This window comes from Myiozetetes cayanensis, unplaced genomic scaffold (assembly GCF_022539395.1).
Source record: "Myiozetetes cayanensis isolate MyiCay16 unplaced genomic scaffold, myiCay2020 scf15, whole genome shotgun sequence".
Taxonomy (NCBI): domain Eukaryota; kingdom Metazoa; phylum Chordata; class Aves; order Passeriformes; family Tyrannidae; genus Myiozetetes; species Myiozetetes cayanensis.
Window position 1 is genome coordinate 12,564,776 of NW_026087159.1, and position 23,036 is coordinate 12,587,811.

A 23,036-nucleotide genomic window follows, 5' to 3' on the forward strand; every position below is an offset into this window, starting at 1 on the left:
GACACGTTTTTCCCAGCCCACCCCTCCCTCCATCACCCCCCATCCTCTGTCCCCGTCCCCCCCCACCCCGCCTCCCTCCGCGGCTCTCGCAGCCGGCTCCGCTCCCGGCTCGGCTGCGCATCGCGGGAGCGCTCTGACAGCACCTGCAGGACAGCGCGGGCACTCGGAGCCGGGAAGGGGAATAAGGTAACGAGCCAGGATTTACCTGGGTCCGGAGAATTTTTGGCCCCGGGTCCCTAAATCCGTGCCCTCAAAAACAGAGAGCAAGTCAAGCAGCTTCTTCGGCACAAGCCAGCCGGAGAGCGCGCCCGCACCGCACACACGCTCACCGCACACACGCATATCCCACACACGCACACCCCGCACACACGCACACCCCGCACATCACGCACACCCCGCACACGCACCGTCTGCCTCTTGCAGCAGCGGTTCTGCAAATCCCGGATCTGGCATCAGCATCGATCCCCCCGCTCCGGCTGCAGCAGCCCCTTTCCCAAACTGCCGTGCCGAGCTCTGCCCAGCGCGTTGGTGTTTTCTACACGTTCAGGGAAAGTTCAACACCTTCCACCAAGCCGGGCTGGCAGGCAACGGCGTTCTCGTGCCTGAATCCCTGCACCCTCTGGAATGCTCCCCCGAGTGCTGAGCAGCCAAGCCCACATCTAACGCCATCATTCCCACTGGCTGGACTAGTCTCACTGCCCCATTGCAATGTTGTGGTGTAGCGTTTGGCTGCCTTTAAAAAGAACAGGATGGTGGATGTGGGTTGTTGTGACTTCGCTTAAGCCCCATGCCCTGGGCACAGATCTGTTTGATGGGAAAGACTGTCTGCTCTTGATCTTTATCTGAAAGGTAAAACTTTGGGTTCACATTGGGGAAAAAAAAGCAAAAGACACTCCACAATGAATTTTAAAGTGCTAGTATGGCAGGGTGCATTATTGACAGATTCTTATTGGGAACTATATGCACTTTACTTAGTCTTGAGAATGTAAAGGTTTGCTGCCAAAAGAGTGCTGGACTTGGAAAAAGTGGCACTGTCATCTCGTGGTGTTCTTTAGCCATTACGTATCAGAGCCTACATTTTAGGAGCAGCAGAAATGTGCTGTCTGTTCTTTATCTCTTCTTGAAACTGGAAAAGGCAACATCCTGCAGCAGCCAGCACAGATGCCTTTGCAGTGCTCCTGGGCAGGAACAGTGTTGGAGTTTGCATTTGGGATTGGAGCAGTTGCAGTTTTCCTATCTAAAATTTGGAGAGCTTGTGGAAAGAGCAGGAGCATCCCACATTGGAGCATGCTTTTGCTGTGGTGCTGTGTGAATTTCAATAAGACAGGGATTCTGAAAGGCACTCAGAGCTGCTCTATTCTAACTCTCTTTATCCAGCTGAATTCAGGAGAGCAAATTGCTATGATCAGGAAAGATGTTTGTGGCAGATCTGCGGTTTTACAACACTAATACACCATCAACCAGATTATTATTCTGTGAGATTTTTTGCTTGTTTTCAGCTTTAAACAGTAGGATATGGTGTTTGGGGAGCAAAATTGGACTAGTTACAGCATGTAAAATCCTGTTTTCAGCTTTTTCTAACACAGTCTGGGGGCATGAGCCTAAAAAGAGGAGGTAAAAGTAGACCTAGGCTGATTTTTGTTTTGTTTTATCTCTTTCTGAAAGTAGCATATTCACACACACCTGCCCACACTGACACATGCAGAGAGGCACACACGTTCCTGTAACCTGCCTGCACAGTGTTGCCTGAACTCACAGGGCTCACTCCAACACACAGCAAAAATGAAGGCAGAAGTCCAAGTGCATTTCCCCCTCATCTCACAGTGTGCATTTGTTTCATGTCCATGAGTTTTCAGTCACGTGCAGCTTTCTGGCGAGCAAGGATCATGCCCCGAAATTGGCTTATGAGGCAATGTACACTGTCCCACTTGCTTGTGTTTACTAGTACGTAGGAAATGTGTTTGTGGTAACTGCTGGTGCTGCCTTGGAAGGGAAAGTGTACGCATGGCATGCCTCAGCAGTAATTACCAGATTCATGTGGGATGGAAGGAACAGCATGTTAGGGGATTGCAACAGTAATAAGACACAGAGATGATACTGATTCCATTACACTGCAAATGCATGCATATAATAACCAGTGTTGTAGGAGGAGGAACAAGGGTTTAAAAAAAAATAATAGCTACAGCTTTTTATTTAGGAACAAAGTCATGATTTCTCAGCATGCCTGAAGTGTTTTATAATCCCTTCAATTAAAAACAGGGTGTAAAGGAACAGCTTTGTTCCTCCACCTGTTTTACTGCCTTTTTATTTTGCATGCTGAATGCGGGAATGTTTTCAGGCTGGGAACATCTGGGAGCCTCCAGGAATGGAAGGCCAGGAGGCAGGTTGATACAGCAGCCCATGAGGGTTTGGGGTAACTCTGTTACGCCTGATTTGTAAGCATTGTAAAGGTTTCCTTTTTCCCAAACACTTTGCTGTGTTCCCTCATCCCCCTTTCTGTGCAGTTATGAAGATTGAGTACAGTCTCATAGATTATGAGGCTTAATAGAACCATTGTGGCTTTTGGGTCTTGCATAACCCAGGCCATCAGCTAAATTGAAATTAATTCCTGTTTAAACTAGATCATACTCATAGGAAGAAGGAAGAGAAAAACAAAAAACTGAAACCCCAAACATTCCCAGGCATATTTGACCAATTGCCTGTGGTGAAAATCTGCCATAATATTTGGTGAATTGTTCCAAGAGGTTTCATCTCCCACATGTAAAAAATTGTGCTTTCTACAACACCACATCTATTTACCTTAAGTTTGAATTGTTTATTCTTGTAATATCCTTATCTGCTGGCTTAAGAGCCCTTAATTATCCCATACCTGTTTCCCACGAGGCACTTCCAGACTGCTGCAGAGCAAGTATGAACTGAATACTTGCCTGACACCAACCTTAACCCACTTCAAGTAATCTGTTAGTCCTGTGCTGCTACAGACACCAGAACAGCTCTTGACTCTTGCATGGTCCTGAAGTCACAACTTTATTGATCTGCTGGCAGGGAGTAAAAACAGCCAGACCATGGCACGAAGCATAAGCATAAAATTTGGCACAGATCATCACCCTTCCTGCCTAGTGCACATCATGCTGTTGTCCTTCTGGGAGCGTAAATATCAAAAAGCAGAAAAAGTCTGGAAGTGTGGGGATAATTTTCTTTCTCCACATTGTGTCTGCAGGTGAATGCTAAGCACTACTTACACATCTTTGTCTATCAGTTTATCTGGTTTTGTTTCTCTGTATATAAATGAAGAAGGAAGAAACATATCCACAAAGTCTCATGGAATAAAGAAGACAGGAGAAAGGAAGCAAAAAACTTTGTGAATTGGATGGATGGAAGGATTTAAGCTTTATTGATCATTAGAAACTATTAACATAGCCCGGATGCTGCTGGCAAGTAAAGAAGAGTTTATTCATGTAGTGTTAATAGATGCCAATGTTTATTTCTGTGAACAAAACATGATGACTTATGTAGTAAAATAATGGGAATTTGTAAATTTAGTTATTTAATGATCTCATGTGTTCCTTCCTCTGTAATCCTGAACTACATGTGAAGTGCCTCCTCTGTGTCAGCTTTTAGGGTTCTGAGACAATCATCATTGCTCTTCAAAAAGTACCCTGTGTTCTTGCTCTCTCTCTGTGCCTCTCTGTATATGTGTGCCTATTTGGAACTGGAGACATTCTCCCTCCATAACTACGTACAGTGCTGGGATCTTTCCTGTACTATAAAGTGGGATATTTTTAAGCCTCACTTAAAAGTAATTATTAAGGTAATAAATGGTTTCCAGATTTAGCAGTGAGCAGCATGCAAAATAATTGTTACTTGTAATCCAAGGTTTTATCTCATCCAGCAGCACTGGGAAGTATGCTGTAAAGGACAGGATGAGAGAGGAGTCTCTGGCTTTCGCTTCCTTCGGGCAAGGAATGAGCAGGGGGTGATTGAAGGAGAGTGAGCACACAGGGCAGGGAGGAAGGAGCTGGCAGGCTCTGCCCACCATGGCCCTGCCTCCATCCCCGCTCACCCCTGCTGCCCAGCAACAGCAAACTGGAGCACTGCCCGCCCGAGAGAGCCAGAGGAGAGACATGTTTGTCATGAAGTCTCTGTGGAAGGGGAGCTGGTGGATGAGCCAGTCTGTGGGCACAGGGGTGCTCTGGAGTATGTGGTGTCTGCTGAGTTGCCTTTTGCTGGCAGTCACTAATTGCCTTTGCCATCAACTGTAACGAATTTCTTTGGTTTCCAGATGAATTTTTTAGCTTCATTTCTCCTAACCATTTAAGCATATGGAGAACTGGCCTACTTCAGAATACTGTTTACTGACACGTCATGACTACCTACTGTATAAATAAAAGAATTTAATTAACTATGACTTAAAATCAACAGGCTTTCTAACTCTTCCCTCAGTTTCTGCTTCCTCCCAGGAAGCAGTTTTGAGACCCATTATCTCACTGCAACATATTTTTTTTTTTTGCAAAGAGAGACTTTATCATCATTTGTTTCAGTATATCTGGGATAATCTGTTTTGTAACAGCACAGTGTGATTCTACACTGGTGGTACAAACCACAGCAGTAGAACTATCAGTTTCTGATGTTTTGTATCATTAATCCTAACTGTCTAAAGAAGAGAATTTTGTGTGTTATAATAGCAGTAATATTGGTTTCAGCAGGAAATATGCTAGAGAAGCTGTGTGTCAGGAAGCACTCCAGGTAACCTGTACTTTGGGGATACTGAGAGACTCATGGCTGTGTAATTAAGACGGAACATTATTTTTGATTTAGCCCAATTTTTTTTTCTTTCTTGCTTAGAAAAATAAATCTCCACTCCCCTTCTACATTCACACCTTTTATCACAGGGCCCAGCAAGGTACTGTAAGACAGTTGATATTTATGGATGTCTTCATCCTATTCAGCAAAGTAGTATGTCTGATCCAAAGCCCTTTGGTGTCAATGGAAGGACTCCTGATTTCAGTGGGATTTGGCTCAGATCTCTGAACAAATGTTTAACTTCAAAGCCTGCACTTATGTTTTACTGAGTGGTTTAAATATTTTTGGAAGTGCTTTGTTTCATCGTGTCAATGGGTCTTTTTCTCTGATAGGAACAACGAGATGAATCTTTCTGATGATAGATATTCTGTGCTGGCATTTCTGAGCATCAGGAACAAAAGAAAAAGTCTGGTTGGTTCTTTTTTTTTTCCCTCTCCTTAAAATGACAATGGATTTATCATTTATTGCATTTCAAATGCGTGAATGTCTAGAGTAATATCTACCACTACCATTTATAAGTGCAATTTTTCAGATTTCCTCAGGGTCATAATCTATGTGTTACATACCGTGAATATTTTTAACTGGGAATGTCCCATCATGCAAGCACAAGTGCACACAAGTGATTTTAGTGATTCAGAGAGTCTTGTTTAAATTATTGGGTCTTCTTGCTTTACTTCAATGGACGTGGGGCTCATATTTGCATAATGCAGTTGATGTATGGGTGTGATGAATATTCACTGTTGAAAGTCTAGTGAGTTATGTGAGAGGTTTCTTCCCTTTATTTATTAGTAGTAAAAGAAACATAATGAAATCTCTCCATATCATTATTTTTATGGCAGTGATGTTGAAAGAACACAAATCCCACTGTGCTAATGACATATCCAGCAATATGTGAGGAGCAGGAGCAATGGGTGAAATTCAGTCCTGGGCAGAGGGCCAGCCCAGAGTGATTCATCATGAAAGCCCCCAATTAAGACCTCAGAACAGGGCTTAAGTGAGACTTCAGTGCCCTATGCCTTGAGCTGGCTTTCTGCAACAGTGGGAGAAAGTTCCTTCAAATGAATTATTCATCATAAATAATACATTTTATTAGTTTAGCCTATTTTTCTTGATTCCTTGAATTTATTTAATTGAAATTACTCACCAAATAATTTCTATGAATAATCATGGCCTGAGGATTATTTTTGAGCAGTTCACGGTGAGCATTTCGTATTCCACATGCAGAATGAGAGCCGTGTCATTGAGTTGTCACTATGCACAGAGGTCACACAATTCTGGTTTCACTCCAGAAAAAAAAATGAGATGATTAGAAAAAAACACCAGCATTTTTTAAGACTCCATGTGTTCCCAAAAGATCTTTCCATTAAATTAATTCCATGAGATGTTTGCGAACAGTTGCTGACTGAAGAAAAATGTTGGGTTGTCATTGACTTTTGTGTTTTCCACCTGGTTTCTAACAAGAAATTTAATGGGGTGTGTGTGCCTGTCTGGCTGCCAGTCAAGGTCCCCTCCCTTCACAAAAATTTTGAACCAGGTCTGATGAAAGATGGTGCTACTAGAGATTTTATTTTCCCACTCAAGTGAGTGGAAGTGACTGAGAATTGCCCCAACAGGCTGAAAGGTTTCAGCCTGGCCTCGGTGTGTTGGGTCTGGCTGAGATGGAATTCATTTTCCCCAGTTTGCCTCTGAAATGAGGGTATAATGAATCAGAAAAAACAAAAAAAACCCAAAAAAACCCCAACCACCCTCCTCCTTCCCCCGTCATTAGCTTTTAGGAAGAAATAGTTTCTGTTTTGTCTTTCCAAGGATAGAAAAGTCAAGTTTCTGAAAATTAAAGACTTCATTTTTTGACTAAGGAAAAACATTTCCTGATTTCCTACGGTCTTTTCCACATCACTCTAGCCAGAAACTTTGCTGTCTCTGAGCAGTAATCATTTACCTGAAAAATACCCTATAATATTTCTCTTTGTGGAGGTTGGTATTACAGATGCTGACTTTGAAGCGTGATGTACAACTCCAAGTGGCATCAAAAGAAATTGATGGGACAATTAGAACTTATGAGAATGGTGGTTGCATTAATATGTTGGGGAGAATCACCTAGAGTAAAGTATTTCAAACTCCACAGAAACCTCAAAATTTATTTGGCATCTGAAGTAGCTCCCTGAGTTGTTATTGCACAAAGCACAATGCAGACATACATAAAATCCTGACCTAGACTTGAGCCACTGACTAATCTCCCTTTGACTTCATGGGGCCAGGGAGCACCTGAATCTGCTGAATACTCAGAGGATAAGTGTTGTGCCTCACTGCTACACAGGGGGATCTTGTTCCTTGTGTGGTGTCTTTCTAGTCCATGAGATTCCATGTGAAGTGGGACAGCTATGGCAAGAGGGCATGAATATTTGGCCTCAGTATGAAGTGTCCTTATGCATTCTGTAACACTTGTGGTATTTCTTTCCATTCCAAAGCATATAATTTTTGAATAACTGCCCGTCCTTTACGTGGCCTCTTTTTTTTACCCTCTATCAGTCTGCTTCCTGTAAAGCAATAAAAGCCTTTGCACAGCAGGAGATTTTTGTGTCCACTTTGTGACTGAGCAGCAAGTAAAGCTGGGAGGAGAAGAGGACAGCTCAGTCAGCCTTGGTAATCAACTCTGGCTTAGAATCTGGAAAACCCATTTGAGCACGCATTTCCTCCAGAGTGTTTGTGCTTTGCAACCAGTGCACTGGTTAGCATTTGAGATTTCTGACTAGAAATATTGTTCCTTTTGCAGATAGAAGTGTTTGGCTTTATTATTTCTAGCTGGTGCTACTGATGGACTTGGAATTATATAGGGATGAGGTCATTCCTTTACAGCTCTTTACTTATAAACTGGCTGGTGGTCCAGACCATGTCAAGTATAAGCATTTCAGTACCTTCCCTTTTAGAGATGTTGTGTCTTTCTGAAGTCTCTCTTGCCTTATGACAACTGCTTTTTTACTTTTGATAATTATTTTTTTAGTAATACAAATATCTTAAATATGTTTTCTTTTAGCAGAATACTTTGACATCAACAGCTGCACAGGTCTCATTTCACAAACCACAGCTTACTCTGTACCTGCAGCAGAACTGGGCTCGAGGCAGGTGAGCTGCACCTACAAGTTTCTCCCTGCAAAAAAGAGTTTTAGTTGTTATTTTCTACCCTTTCTGCTATTACAATTTGTACTCAGTATTGTTAGTATTTTGATACTGCAGGAACATCTGATAACATGAGTCACAAACCAATCTCATTGTTGTATTATTAGCTGTTTTGCTTATCTCTTTCCTTCTTCTGTAGAGTGCAAGTATAGCTGTGAGGAGGGGGTCATATAATTTTTGTTCCATACCTTAAGAGCTTTTGTAATATGAAGGTTTAGATCTAGAATTATGATTGTGTGGGATGCTGTATGCACAAGCAGAATGACAGCCCCTGCCAGGTAGTTTACAATGCTGTATTGAGAATTCTTTAAACTGAACGTGGACATGAAAGATGCACCTATCTCTGAAAGATAGGTACAATTAGATTGACAACTTGGATGTCAGGCTTCGTGTTGGTGTCATTTAAAATAGCTGAAATACAGTGTTGCCACTCCCTCCCTCCCTCTATTCCCACAAATTAATCTTATGCTGGAAGTGCTGACAAGACCCTTATCATTTGTGATGGCACCATGTGCAGCTTTAAATACTGGTTATAAATGTTAATGTGTTATCTGAATGATATTTTTTCCACATGTAGGCAGCTCAGGATAGAGTCTCAGTAATAAACTTAACGAGTTCAGGGGGAAGACGCAATATATGCTTATCTGAGTATTATAATGATTGGCATTTTTGCAAACAGCATATGATAAGTGGCGCAATTTTATTTTCAAAGCTTAATCAATAGAGAGCTCTTTGATATTGCCATGTACTTTTCAAATAGACGCTTCCTAAGGATGATAGCAAAACAACTTCTCTGTCATGGTGTGTTTATGCTTGGGGTTTAATCAGTCTGCTTTAGTGATTGTCATAAATTTTGATAGTCCAAAAAATAAATAGAAGCTATAAAATAATTGTGCTTTGGGGTGGCATCCTGTTGCTGCTTGCCTGGGTCATCTGGCTTCACAAATATTTAAAGGGATGCAAAGCCCATCACTGTGCCAATTACAAGAGCACGGGCCGTGTACCAGTTTATTCCCATTTATTGTAAACCCACACCAGCTGTTGCACAGGAAATTGAGATGGATCTTCAAGGGCTTAAGAAGGACTTTATGAATGTCTTGTGTTAAGCTATTGGGAGTGAATTTGCTTTCAAATAAGAGGAGCCAGAAATTACCACCTCATTACACAGCAGCCTCCCCTGTAATTTTGATCCACGTGGGGTCAGCAGAAGTGGCTGAAGCTCTTTCTGTGTGAGCCCGAACATCCACCTAGTCCAAAACCCCTGAGGTGGTCCCTTCATTGGGACTCTTCTGGGAGTTTGAGAGGAGCAGTGCATCCCTGTCCTTTCTTTCAAGCCAGTAGAGAGGACTTTGGGGAGATGCCCACTGCTGTGGGTGAGCTTTGTTCTTGCTGAGCACAGCCCAATTGCCTGTGTCTCTTTTGTTCTTGGAAACAACAGTAGCAGTTGAAAGCCGAACTTTGAAAGATCATTTCACAAGCATTGGAAGGCTGGCCATGTCCACACAGAGCTGTGGTGCCAGCCCAGCTTGTCCTCCCTATTGCAGGAGCCTGCAGAAATTCATGCTGGTCCCACAGAAGCAGTCCCAGGGAAGCCTGCCTGGAACAGACGGTGTTAATGATTTATTGGATGTGGCAGCAGAAGGACACACACGATGAGCTGGGAGATAACCTTTGGCAGGGAACTCTCTCTGTCACTTCCACTCTTTCTGATAAAAAAAATATAGTAACTGGTAGGCATTTGGGAAACAAAGAAGCTGGAGCATTTCAGGTGATTTGACCTGAATGTAGCAGAGTGCCACGAGCACTGACGCAGAACCTCCGGAGATGTCAGCAGATCTGTGCCAGGCACCACTGCAGGGTATGACCCGGTCGGCATCAGGCCGGATCCTCATCTCAGCACAGGAATTCCTCCAGAGCCATGAGGGATTTTGGCAGGCTGACATCAGTGTAAGACCAGGGTTTAAGTGTGCTGTGCATACTAGATGAGTTGTTGTAGACACCCTTGGAAAAAAAAAAAAAGATATATGAAAATTTATTTATTTTTAACACTTTTTACTTGCAGCCAGAAGACACTGTTTCAACATCCAGATGTTTCAGCTTCTGCTGTAATTCCACTTACTTTCATACAGAGATTCAAGAGGATGACCGAGAGAGAGCAAAGGGTTTCTACTCTTTTTTATATAATTTTGTTTTGTAATATATATGTGTATGAGCACTGTATGGGTAAATATATACCTGTAAGTATGTACATCTCTTTGTTTAAATAACATGTGGTTTCCTTTGCTGTTCGTGACCAACATCAATTGCTGTGCTGCCTTTGTAAATATGCTGCAATGGCTGATTCTTTTGAATTCTTTGTGCTATCTTTGCTTATGCTGAATAGCAGCTGACACTTTAATTGGGATGACTGAGCTGAGTGCATTCGCCTTTGGAATTGGACACTTTTCAGTGTGAAGAGAGGGTACCAGAGACTGACTCTTCTGTCTTTATCCTCAATCAAAGCTCCATTAAATCAGACCTACAGTTTGTAGCAAGGGACATTCTCCATTGCATTGAAACACATGGGAAAGGCTGGAGACTCAGTTTTGGAGGTTAATTAGATCCTGAAAAGAAGAATTAACTGAATTTGTTCCCCGTATCTTTTTTTTCCCCCTATTTTTAAGAATCTTCTCAATTACTTTCATCTCTGTTGGTGATGACCACTTTTCTCTTTATAGGAAAAATATCATGTACTTTTCAGTTTATTAGAAACCTTTTTATTAGAAAGATTCTAATTCTCATTTTAAACAAAAAGGAATGTAGTGCTGGCACATTGTGTTAAAATTTAGGCATCAGAACTTACTCTATATTAATATGAGCTAATCTTTAGCTAATCTTTATTTTTGTTTAACTGAGTGCTAACATAAAGAATGGAATGTGTTGTAGGAGGGAGACATCATCTTGTTCTTTTACCCAATTTTAGTTGAATTGATTTTGCAGAGGAGTAAAGTTGTATTTTTAGTCCTCCTCCCCATTCCAGGTTTCCTTGTGTTACGTTCACCTCCAGCCCTTTCCCAGACATCCCTTCAGAAAGGACTGTGTGTTCAGTTCTCTTAACCCTTAGCAAGAATCCAGGCAAGTGGTGGTTTGAGCAAGTTCAGGAAAGGCACTGTAACTTCAGCAGTGATAATATGGCTCTTCTCATTCGAATGGTGTTCCTTGCTCCATGTTAGATTAAAGCAATTTTCTCTGACTTTACTCTTTCTGTACAACACACTTCAGTCATGAAGGAGTGATGTTCTCGATGGATTGGAAGATTTTCTTCTTGATCCTTTTTTTCTGTTCTTATGATCTCAGCTCTAGTTTTAGATCTGTTGTACTGAATGTAAAATGCCTGGAAAAACGCAGGACTGGACAGAGGCTGACAAGACAGACTTCCAATCAATCGTGCTACCAAAAAAATTAAAAAAAAAAATTAGTCAAAGTGGAAGAAGCACAGAGGAGGGACTGCAAAAGAAAAATAGGGTAAACTCCATTTTTAGAGCATGGTTTGGTGATCCCAGGGTTCTCAGAAGTAACCAAATGCTGGAACTGAAAGCTGTGTCCATGTAAAACAGTGCTGAAGCTAATTGTCCTGGTGTGATGCTGAGGTGAGGTGATATCTTACGATGTTTATGAACGAGTGCCTGCTGCAGTTTGCTTTGTTTCTTGGAATAGATTGAGGCTGATATGGCAGCAGGGCAGCCACAGCTTGTTCTCTCCTTCCTGTATATTGGGTGTTGAAAAGCAAGAGATACCAATGCTTCTGTAGCTCTGCCCCTCTGTCCCCAGAGGCAGTGTGAGCCTGTCTTCTGCCAGGACCAAGACCCATGCACTCCCCTGTTGCAGACCAGTGTGGTGATTCCCAGCTGGGCAAAGGCAAGCAAGCAGGAGCTACTGTAAGAACACAAGTGCCTGCATTTTTCCTGGTGTTCTGGTGCTCTGTGTACATGACCACACATTGGTTTCAGCGCTAATGACCAACCTGAGGTGCTGAAGGAATACAGTCCCACAGTCAATCAGACTTAGCTTCAGAAATTATTGGGGCCATTACTAGATCTTGGAGTTTTATTTTTCCATTCTAGCTGTGTTTCATTCACACTTAGGCATTTCACACCTGCTGTCATCTAAGAGTTCCTCAGCACAGCCCCATTTCACACATCCTCAGGCATCCAGGAACATCTGGAAAGTGACTGATTTCGTCCAGCTTACAGCACATTCTCAAGTCTTGGCATTCTTGCTTTCATAGCTCTGGGGTTTTGCAATGTAAAATCAAACAGGAATCAGTTGACATCAACAGGTACAAACAGATTAACTGGAGGTACAAAACAGGGAGGTGGGGGTATTGGATTCCCCCTGTGCTTTGAAACTGCTGGCAAAACAAAGTCCAGGCTTACTTGACTCTGAACCCAGTACTACAGCTGGTATCTGTGCAGTGCCCAGGAACCTTGACTATGGCTCAGAAGCCCCTTGCTCTGGATAAAAGAAAACATAAAACAAGGTGGTCATTGCCCCAGGTGTAGCTACTGTGTGGGACAGAGACTGCTGGATGCCATCAGTATCAAAGCAGCCTACAGGGAACACAGAACCCATCACCTCTGAAAGATATACTTGGTTTTGCTGATGTTAGAAAACAAGTTGTTTGGATTCCATACAAGGGAGCATCTGATGATGAGTTGCTTTTATACAGAGAAAGTCAAGATGCTTTATGTAATTGCTTAGTGTCAGAACAAAGCTGTATTAACAGAGCTTAGCAAGTTACGGACCTAAAGCCATCCTTTTTTGGCACCTTCTGAAAGCAGAATATAACTTTGCTCACGGTCAAAGTGCTGTCTGAGCAGAGGAGCTGAGGCAGGCAGACAAGTACCATGGCCAGGTTCATCTAATGTTTGTTGAGGTCAAACCTCCTGGAAGGCAGTGCAACGGAGGTGCTCTGTCCTGAGGTTCTGAGGCTGTCACCTGCTAATTGGATAGACTGTCTCTGCCTTAGTGCTGATCAGAGTTAATGCCCAGGATCAAAAGATAGCTCAATGAAGATAAATTTGCAGCATGAGAGAATTCATCATGTATTTAAAGTTACTGAAATGGGGAATAAGCAAAGCACTGATATTATGGAGGTGTGCATAAGAATGTAGCGAGGCAAGATCCTGAGGCACTCACTGAATCTGAACAGCTTACCATAGAATTTAAAGGACATTAAGGATCCTAATTTGTGTTTGAAGTTATAGACTCTTCTCAATATATTAAAATTCCTCCCTCAAATTCTCTAGAAATGGTCCCACATTTCTAGAATATGCCACAGGACTTTCTGTTTGCTGTCTGATCTCTCTGCCACTATATGAGTATGTAAAAAAACTGAGGCAAAATTGGCTCTGCCTGCCATATTTCTGTGATATAGGGGACCCTGACTGCAACAAAATCAGAGAAATTCCTGCCACACAGATACAAGAATGGGGAAGCACAGTGTTGGGGATAATATTCTTTCCCATTAATGAAAATTAAATTGTTTTACAGCTGAATCCCACTTATGTTTATGCTGAAGGGCCTCAATATAGGTAAAAACTCAGGCATTATGTAAACTGCTGAAACACCTGTTACAGTAATTTTTCATTTTACTCAAATCTGTAAAGTTTTTCCACTTACCTTTCTTTCTATTCAGATACTTTGGGATATATGGCAGGTGAAGGCTTTTGAAATAGAGTGAGATCTTATTTAAAGCAGGTACACACACTTCCTACACAAACAACCTCCTTTTTTCCATGTGAAAAGAAATGTTTTGTCAAAATTTGCAGCCAGTACCTTGTGTTTACATGTGTTACACTTTCAGGGCATCAAATGATGATCAGCAGGGTAAGGCTGGAGAGGACAGAACCTTTCTTTCTGCTGCAGAACATTCTGATGGGGTGTAAGACAGGGAGGAAACATGGGGACTTCTGAGGAGGTCTGTGCTCTACAGGTAGGACTCACCATCCTCTGACCAGCAGCAGAATGCTTATGCAGAGGATGAAAACCACTGTTTAGGGTAGATGGAGCCAAGCTAGAATCTACCAGGAGCATATTGTGGTGTGTGTGTTCTGCTACTTCATTAGCAGCACTCAGTGTTCCTTCAGTGCTCTGACCCTTGATGGCCTTTGAGTATGAGACTGTTTGCAGTGTTTTGCCTCGTCTGCTCCTTCCTTATCAGGTGGCCTGTAGCAGACACCCACCATAATGTCAGCCAGCATGGGATGCCCTCTGGTCCTGGCCCATATGCTGCCAACTGTCTTGTCACCTGTGCCAAGGCACAGACAGCTCCAGGGGCCCCAGTTGCTCTCTCACATAAAGGGCAGCTCTCCCTCCTTGATGTCCTGGCCTGTCCTCCCTGTAGAGCTGGATCCATGCAGAGCAGCCCTCCATGGCAGCTGAACATCCCCCTCCTGATCCTACCAAGCTAGTGCATCACATATCTGTGGTGCCAGCGAGATCATAGCCCATCCCAGCACCTTTATTGCCTCCTGTTTGTCATCTGTAGTGGACAGACACTTCCTGGGGACCATTATGAACCACCATGAGCCAGCATTAAGACCTGCCCCAGCACCCTGGTTACACTGCCCTGCACTTGTGTGAGCCCAGCTGCCTGTTGATGTGGTGTTTCACAGGTGTACCAAGTGCATAGAATTTAGCAAAACTGTGACCTGAGCCCTCTGCCTGGCACTTATTAGCAGCAGGCTCAGCCCTCAGCACTGCCTGGTGCATACTAACAACTTGTTTTCATCCTTCCAGGGCACGGGAACTGCCTGGCATCCTCAACCATTCCTCGTTTGGCTGCTCAGGGTGCTGGGGCAGCCCTCGGGGTTTTGGGAGGTTACAGGTGATCACATTTACAAGAGGCAAAAAAAAGAAAATATCACTTGTTCAGAAGATTCTTCACAGGATTTGTGATAAGTAAGAGTTTGCTTTTTTTTTTTTTTCCTTAGCTTGCAGACACTTTTTCTGTAACTTCCCTTTTGCCTTGGGTTGAGACAAGATGCCCTCTGCACCGGCAGTGTGATGCTATGGATGTGGCAGTCTTCCTACTTCACAGCCCCATGCTAATTGCAGGGCAAGCAGGCAAGGGAAAATAAATCTGAGAAGGAAAAAAGGTTGTGCTATTCTGTTTTCCCTTCCCCCTTTTCTGCCTGCTCTTTTTCTCAGGTCTTTTGCCCTGGTGCAAATGCAGGTAAAAGCCTCCAAGTCCCAACTAGCAAAATGCAGAGAGCCACAGGCTCAGTCAGTATCTATCTACTCTAATTTCTGTTTTATTTCCCCTTGTAATCCAGACAAGTCTTGCATGTTTTCTGCTCCATTCTTTGGGTCAAGAACACACTGGTTAATAGCCAATTATTTCATACCCTAAGGAAGTTTTGGGGAGAAGTTCCCGGGAAGAGTCAGCTTGTTTTGGGAAATGAGACTAATATTCAGTGAGATATTTCCCTTTGCCCTCCTTTTTAATACTGTCCCATCGCAGCACAAGGCTGAATTTATTGCTATAATAGCTGTAATTCAGATAAAGCATAATAGTTTCTCTGAATTGCGTTGTTTTTTTTCTACTTCACAAAAATTGACAGTTTAGCCAGGGCATCGTGGCAAAATTTGTTAGGTAATTAAATTCTGCTAACTGAAAATTCCCCTTTTAATATCTATCCCAGAATACAGCTTACTTTTCCTTTGAGCACTTTTGAAGGACTAATTCATTTTAAATTCACAGCTCTCCAAATTCTGAAGCCTGCTGAAATTTTCCTTGACAGCCTAAACCAGAATGTGCAGTTCAACCTGAGGCATTCAAAGGTACATTTTTGCATGCTTAGTTGTTGTTGTCTGTATTTTTGTTTAGATACAATTCATTTAGACTCAACCTATGACTAGCAGAAGTAAACAAAATTATTTGCATGGGAAAAGCAATCACGTTTAAAACTATACTTTTAGTAACAAGTAGTGTAGACCATGAATGAATTCAATTTGTGTTTCGAGGGCTGGTTTGTGTGTGCAAAAATCCAGTAGTGAAAAAATTGGCTGAAAGATAATCTGAGGGGTACAGCCCGGAACAGCAATCCAGAACACATGATCCACAGTAAAAATTACTGCAATTAATTTTCTTTTAATTTACTTCTGCTGCTCTAATTTATTATTGTTTATTCATTTGATAGATGGCATTTAATTTCAGTTTGAGAGCTTCAGGATGAGTGTTTGATGCTAATGGTTGGAATTTATTCCTGGGCAGAAAGCCAACGTGCCACAGCCATGTTCCACTTATGCCCTCCAAGCTGGATTTGAGTGGCCTTCTGTTGCCCTTGGGGTATGTTTTACACAGGAAGCTTAAAGCCTGTAGCAGGCCTGCAGCTCACTTGCAGGAGCAAGGGGAAGATGGCTTTCCCTCCCTTCTGTTCTCTTCAGCAAGAAAATCAAATTATTGGATTGCTGGCCCTTTGATTGTGCTCAGCACAAATAGTTCAAAATCCCATTGTATTGGACCTCTGAGATGAAATGTAAATGGATAAAGGGGAAAAAAAATGCATTAAATTGGTCTAATATGTCGATAGTATGCTATTACCTGATTAAGTGGAATGGCTATGACTGTTCTTCTAAACAGCCTTCTAACCTGCTGCTAGACTGGCCACCTGAAAAAAAAACAAACCAATAAACCAAAAAAAGCAACCCATAGGACCCTGTTAGAGGGGTAAATTAATGCAGATTTTCTTTCCTTGCTTATTTTTATTTCTGGAAAAGCAAATCAAAGCAAACAAATTGATCTTTTGCAGGGTCAAAGTTGCAATTAACCAAGGATCTATGCAGCACATGAAATATTGGGGGTGATAGATTAAAACCTGACTGCTTTGTTCTACATACACCTTCACATGTATTGACTTGAACTCTGAATTTACTATTCTGTCTTTTTTTTGTTTCTTGCACATATGTTTTGTGTATTTATTTAGGGCTAAATTCTATTTGTTACATACACAACAACATATTTGTTACATTGTGTTTTTAAGACATAATACCAGCAGAGACTGGGAGAAGCAGTGTAATAGATTTTAAACTACTTTATTATTGTCATTATTGTGCATATTCACACATAAGTATCATGATCCAAATTATTTCGAGGCAAATCATTAAATTGTGCAAAATAAATAAGTCCATGCAAAAGTGAAGAAAACTTCTTTAATAGCCAAGGATTTGATTCTTCCATTTTATATTAGCCTGGCTTCTCTACACATTTCTTGTTAAAGTTGTTATCTCGCTGTCCTTTTGTACTTATGTGTCTATAGAGCAATAAATAGCTATTGAAACGCAGCTGTCATTGTGACTGTGTGTGAATTCCTTTCACTCCCCAGTTTTGATGAATGCAGTCTGTACAGGGAGCAGAGGCTGCACCCTTGGATGATGTGAGCAGGTACCTCTTGTGTTCAAGTGAATTTTTTGCTGGCCAGATATCTGAGTAGATATTTTTACAGGGCTGGGTTTAGAGCAGAGCCTCCAAAACTGACTAATAAAATACCCATTAAATTAGAAGCTGAGACATATTTTTGTGGCTTGCTGAGATTTTAGCACATATTGGTATTAGTGAGATAATAAACGCATAATGGATGTGGCGCTTACCCACCTGAATATTTTTGAGCTAAAAAAAAAAAAGATTGATAGACAACGCATTCCATTAGTTCTCTCTTTTACGACTAATAAACTTCCAGTTCATTAAGTTATTACATGCCATTCCTCATCTCACAAATAGAACCCATAATTCAGTTTTTCCCAGAGCTGCACATTCTTTAAGTCTACAGACTAAATTACCAGAGCACATTTTGTCAATAAAGCTTCTGTTTGGTGGGGGAAGGAGGGGGCAGTTAAGTAAAGTAATATGAAATGCAACCCATTCTTCGTGTCAGAGGTCATGTATTTGCTTCAATATTGCTTTTATTCTATTAATAAATTCACTGAATGATGATTATTATGGAAAGTCCGTGGTTATTCACTGCATTATATTTAAAATGTTCTACATTTTGTTTCAGGCTTTTACACTTGCGAATCTTTAGCATTATCTCGAGAAGCAAACTGTCCTTTTGCAGTGAATCCCTGACAATGTATTAGTTCAGCTGTGCATTTACTGGAGGATAAAGGCTTTCTTCTGTGAGCAGTGGGAAAGCCAGAGAGGCAAACAAAAATCAGCCATGTCCTGCAGCCCTAGACCAAAAAACTTGTCGTTTCCTGAGCCAGCAGTGCCCAGCACAGATGCAGGCAGCCAGTGACACCTTCAGCATGGAAAGTTATATGGGACTAATTTGTGTCCTAGACCAAGTTTCCAACACTGCTTTTCTCACCAGGGCTTGAAGAGGGATCACTGTACTCTGTGTTGAGTGTAATATATAGTATCTATTTGTAAAAAATACTACCTGATGATAAAATGCTTGCCTAGGGAGTGGGATAGAGTAGTCCAGGCTCTTTGCAGCTTGTGGTGATTTAAAACCATTTTTGCTGTCCAGAGAAACAGGCAATTGTGATGAGATTTAAAAAAAAACACAACAAAAACAAACCAGTGTGCCCTTTGCTCTCCCAGCCCTGGCATTTGGGTAGATGCTCAGATAAGGGTCCCAGTAGGTTGTAGCTGATCTACCCTATGAGACAGCACTCTGTGAGGAGGGAGTGAAGTCAGGGCTGGGAGGGGAACAGGGCAAAGCAGCCACACAGCAGCAGGTTTAGCTCTGTTTTGGGGGGTGGCAGGGGCAGACCCCGGGAAGCATCGCAGTGCCTGCCTTGGGGAGGAGTTGCTCTAACCCTGGGGAGGCTCAGAGCCTGTCATTTCCCTTGTCTCCCCCTCTTCTGATGAAAGCCTGCTTGCTGTTTTCTTCTCAGTGGAAAGCAGCAGCTGTGAGCACTCAGCATTTTCACCAGAAGGAGAAGGAGCTGTTCCCTACCCAAAGTGTCTGGTTCAGTTTGCTGAAAGGGTGTCAGCAAATTAACATCACCTCTATAGGTGAATGGACATTTGGTCAGGGTTAGTCTGGTAAGGAGAGGAATGAGAAAGGCTGGCACTGAACAGGAGTATTCAAGCCTGCACACTGCTGGGAGGAGGTGCTGAGTAACATTTTAGCCTGTCTGAATCTGTCCAAATTGCTATCACACTGTATTATGGTTCTTTATTATCAGCTAGAAATTCTTCTCACGATGTCTGTAGTTAACAAATATATGTGACTGTTGTCAATTGAAGTAATAATGGTGGAACTGGAAAACACTTTTTTAAAATGAAAAGTTGTAAAATGGTGCTAAGACTACAGTATAATGGGATTACTTTCATGACAATTACAGACTGTGAATTATAAATGAGAAAATAATAGAAAAACCTTTTTTTTTAATGGAAAATGTAATAAATGAGAGGGAAGCCTAGTTTCTCATTGATCCTTTTCCCAGAGATCACTCAGGAAACCTCTCATGCAAAACAATCTATCTTTGAAGATGCAGTTTGTGTATGTTCAGTCTCTGCAAGTTCCTCACAGATACAGCAGAGTGGATCCATATTGTTACTTGCTCTTGGGCTTATCTCCATCCAGACTTGAAACCCTGCTTAGAATATATCCTGCCTTCACACTATGGATTCATGCCTCGGCTATATTGGTGTCCTAAGCTAACCTCTGAAATGTTGGCTCTCTGGACCATCATGGAATGGAGTCAATAATGTTTTTGCCTTATCAAAGCATTTATAAAGCCTGATTTTTCTAGACAGCTGGGTGGTGTAATATTCAGTAGTCTAATCAAGTTTCTTCATCTACCATCAGTCTTTACTGTGATCTTAGCCCATGTAATTTGATTAGTCATTTATAACTTTAGTACCTAATATATTAAAAATGGCAGTGAGCTGAAAGCACTGGAAATATTCACAAGAACCAGAAAAGCAGACTGGGAGCTGTGGGCCTTTTGTAACTGCTGACATATCCTGAGAGGCCCTTACACTGCATTTATCCAGTACTTTTGAGCTCTTGCTTTATGTTAAAATAAATAAGTAAGTAAAGCTCTTATCTTTAAGCTTGTTGCTTTTTTTTTTATCAGGGAAAGTTTTAATGAGAAAGTTTAACTCATCAGTGTTAAGTTTTCTACTAATTACGTGAAAGTGATTTTTCCTCTGCAGGCAGGTTCTGTTATCTGGCACTCCTGAGCTAATGGGTTACATCCATGGATGGTGCTACCCTGCTTTAGTCTTTGGGGAAAAAAAAAGAAAAAAAAGTTCTAAGAAGTTATTGATTAGCTAAATAGACACTTCAGAGCTCCATACTGCTTCTGTAATTCCAGAATTGGGATAGATATGCTCAGCCTTTTGGCTATAATATATGCTGCTTCAGTGGCAAGATGATTTATCATTGAAAATAATATATTTGACAACATAAGTGAGTGGTCTAGGTCATACCTAGTAACTTAAGCATGTGGTTTTGATCCTTGTTATATAAAAAACCAAACCAAATCTAGTTAGGAGATCAGCATTCATTCCTGGCACACTGGCTATTTTTGCATGCTGGCTGTTTTTCATTTTACAGGCCTATCATGAGCTGAGATTGAAGTCACTTTTTTTCCCTACTGAGTGAATAAATTACAAGTCCTGGAGCAGTGCTGTAATTCTTGGCTATAACATCTATGAGATATGTTTAAACTGAATGATCCACTGCTCAGAGGAGTGATGGCTTCTTTTATAGCCTTCTGGTTTTGTAGACAGTAAACCATTGAAATAGACCATGAACAGAAGGGCAGGTTCACCATATTGTCATCTTTTCTGGAGGCTTGCATGTACTTTTGTCTCTTCTGTGGGGCTCCTTACACCTCACACGTTCAGGAATAACTAGCAGTGGTATTTTTTCTTCAGTCTGTATTTTGAATATTAAAACTGATAATTACCAGGCAAGTTTGTGCATCTCTTTGAAGAAGATACAAGTATGTATCTGCTTCAAACTCACATGTAGCCTGTGTGTATCAAACCCTTTTTTATACATGTTATTGTTCCTTCCAGTAGGTCTTTCTCCATCTGCCCAGAGAACGTTTATCTGCTTCCAGACAGGCTCTACACTTCCTACCTCCTATTTATACAATCGCCTTGTAAATGCAGAGCATTATTGTATAGAGAAAGCACAGCTTTCTCACCGACTTTATGACTGAAAATTGCACTTATTGTAATTTTTCTTCTCTCCTGCCCTTGAAAGATCCAGCAATATCATTTTATCCATTATGCGACTTTCTTACTTGACATTCCTTTGTCATTGCTCTAAAACCAGGCACAAAGAACTGAAAAAGGCTGGGATGTATGGGAAAGGAGGGGCCAGGATTGTTCCACACAGATCACAAAAAGATGTGCAGGGGAAGGTGACTGTGCTTGAAAACCCCCACCCCAGACTTTACTGGGTTGCTGCTAGTTGAGTAGTGTGCTTTAGAAGTTTGTGTGATAAACTGTTTTCACGTATTTAAATGTAATGTCTGCCTAGGTACTGATTTTATTTTCCTGTTTAATTTATTCTCCAGATTCTCCGGCCTTCAGTCAATGCACTGGCTGATTAAATTATTATCCCAATAATGAGATTTGACACGATCTATTCCAGTTACCTGTGTGACCTGCTAAGTAGGTTAATTGGCAACCCTGAATAATTATCAGCCACCTCATCTTGCTGATTGAGAGTCTACCAATAAATGAAACATTAAAATGCTGAAAAAGACACACGGTTTTTAATTTCAACTTCTGAATTTTTTCAAAGAAACCTTTTAGCTATTAGCTTATTAATAAAATACAGCAATTTAAAAAATACCTCGTGAACATACTGTTTTTATTAACATATAGATGTTTGCTCTTGTGCATCTTCACAGCTTCCTAGGAGAAAAAGAACTCAGTGACATATTAGATAAACAGGTTCCTCTATTCTGCAAATTGCGTGTATAACTGAATAGTTGCATCCTCAGAGAGCCAGTTCAAAAGTGAAGAAAATTCAAGAAGTCAAAGTGATATTTGTGGTGACATTGCAAGACTTATGTTTTAATGCCTTTCTGTGAAACCTTGAGAACTAGAAATTAACTTTATTGTTCAGTGAAAGCTGTGATTTTTCTATTCCCATTTCTCGGGAAACAAAGTTAAGAAAAATAAATATGGTACCTTGTGACTCTGACATGTATTGTGTGTATCTAATCTTTCCTACTTTGTTCCTTTCTGAAAAGCCAGTATGGTATTTCTTTCTGCCCTAGAAAATGTAAGATTGGAGCTTAGAAAGAAAGAAGAATGGACTCCTAGGGATGAGAAGATGGGGGAAAAAAATATGTGAGATTTAAACCTGTGGTCTTTTCGCAAGGTAATGAGTCAACATTAGTGGTTCAGAACCATGGACTTAATCAGATTTTTTCTAAAATCATTCCTGTGCCCTGGCCAGAAATTCCATCAAAACTCGAGGTGGAAAGAACAATCAAAGAATCCATTTCTCGTTATCAGCATTTAATGACTGCAACATAAAGGGTGTTCACAGAAGCACTTTGGAGACCCCCCTTGTGCTCTGCCCTGTCCTTGGGCATGTTTGTGGCACAGCTGGTGCTCCTGGGATGCTCCTTCTCTGCTGGGACCCTGCAGCCTGCGAGCACAGGCACCACTGATGGAACCACACAAGTAAGTATTAAGTGCATAGTAATTTTGCCCCAATTAAATCTGATTATCACGTGCAATCTCTTATAAAATTTTAGCACAGTTTTCCAGCAGTTAAAGATTTGCACAGTCCTCTGATCCATCCCTTCTGGTTGCTATTGACATTCCTCTTCTTCAACCTCTGTATATATTTCCGTGTTTAAGCTCATGCCATAGTGGAGAGCAGAGTGTGTCCTTTTCTGTGTGCAGAAGATACCCAATCCAAAGCCACTCAGTCTTTCAGTTGGTTGGCTTACAGACTTCAGAATGGGGTGATATAGTTCAACAGAGAATTCTGATGTAATCAGGTAAACCTGAGCCTGAGCAAGTCAGCAGAGCTCAGATGTTGAGAGAGTGACTCACATGTTAAAACCAAACATATGCTCAAGCC

At 41.5% G+C, this 23,036-nt stretch overlaps 1 long non-coding RNA gene across 9 annotated transcripts; it reads left to right on the plus strand.

The window, feature by feature from the left end:
* Window positions 1-60: 60 nt before the first annotated feature.
* On the plus strand, window positions 61-22,142 carry LOC126637205 (uncharacterized). 9 transcript variants are annotated; one of them, XR_007628270.1, is made up of 7 exons: window positions 82-186; window positions 5,136-5,214; window positions 7,838-7,926; window positions 10,043-14,922; window positions 15,725-15,804; window positions 18,862-21,400; window positions 21,508-22,142. It is a non-coding gene; the product is annotated as an uncharacterized LOC126637205 (long non-coding RNA). The 9 variants fall into 9 exon arrangements; XR_007628268.1 differs by having other exon boundaries at window positions 10,043-13,954; window positions 14,761-14,922; window positions 18,862-22,142; XR_007628266.1 differs by having other exon boundaries at window positions 61-186; window positions 18,862-22,142.
* The last annotated feature ends 894 nt before the right edge of the window (window positions 22,143-23,036 follow it).